The sequence below is a fragment of the Brienomyrus brachyistius genome, chromosome 4, assembly GCF_023856365.1.
Source record: "Brienomyrus brachyistius isolate T26 chromosome 4, BBRACH_0.4, whole genome shotgun sequence".
NCBI lineage: Eukaryota > Metazoa > Chordata > Actinopteri > Osteoglossiformes > Mormyridae > Brienomyrus > Brienomyrus brachyistius.
In genome coordinates, this window is record NC_064536.1 from 34852597 (window position 1) to 34853420 (window position 824).

An 824-nucleotide genomic window follows, 5' to 3' on the forward strand; every position below is an offset into this window, starting at 1 on the left:
CCCGAAAGTCTCATACGCGCTTGTCTATCTTGTATTCCTGACAATGAATTTGACTGTAATCACATTTTTGTATTTTACGCTTTAATAGTAGATGTAGTCACCTCTAAATTTCATGATAAGCAGCCTATCGATGTTAATCAGATGCTTTCTACTCTACATACATGTATCGTTGAAAAAGCCACTATATCCACTTTACTGCATGTGACATCGCTAATCTACCTCAACAACTGTCACGGGTGTAACTAAATGTATACCTGCATTTTGAAAATGTAACCTTCACAAATTGTATACCAGCTTTTTTAAAATATATATATATATCTTTCACTAATTGCAAAAATAAAAAAAAAATTAAAACTTGAATACCGTTGTAATAGTCTTTGTAAATAACGGGTAAAAATGCTGAGCAGGGTGGCCGAGTGGTTAAGGCGTTGGACTTAAGATCCAATGGACGTATGTCCGCGTGGGTTCGATCCCCACCCCAGCTAAACTCTTTTGTAAAATAATAATAATTAAAAAACAAACTACACAATATGGGTTAAATGTAGAAAAAACACACAAAAATTTCACTGATGTTCACTCAGTCTCCTAACAACCCCCATCCACAGTCAGCTATAAAACGCCGCACCCCGCTCTCCCCCCACTCAGTGTGTGAAAAGCATGTCTGTTGCCAAGACTACAGCTCGCGTCTTGAGCAGTTCGTACTATGACCCCAGCCAACCGGGGTCATACGGAGGTGTCTCCAGACTGCAGAGAGCCGTGCAGCAAGATACGGGGAAAAAAGTGGCTGCTGATGACATCAGAGACTGGCTGTCTATGCAAGACAG

At 40.3% G+C, this 824-nt stretch overlaps 1 non-coding gene across 1 annotated transcript; it reads left to right on the forward strand.

The window, feature by feature from the left end:
- The first annotated feature begins 402 nt into the window (after positions 1-402).
- Positions 403-485, forward strand: trnal-uaa (transfer RNA leucine (anticodon UAA)). The gene has a single exon. It is a non-coding gene; the product is annotated as a tRNA-Leu (tRNA).
- The last annotated feature ends 339 nt before the right edge of the window (positions 486-824 follow it).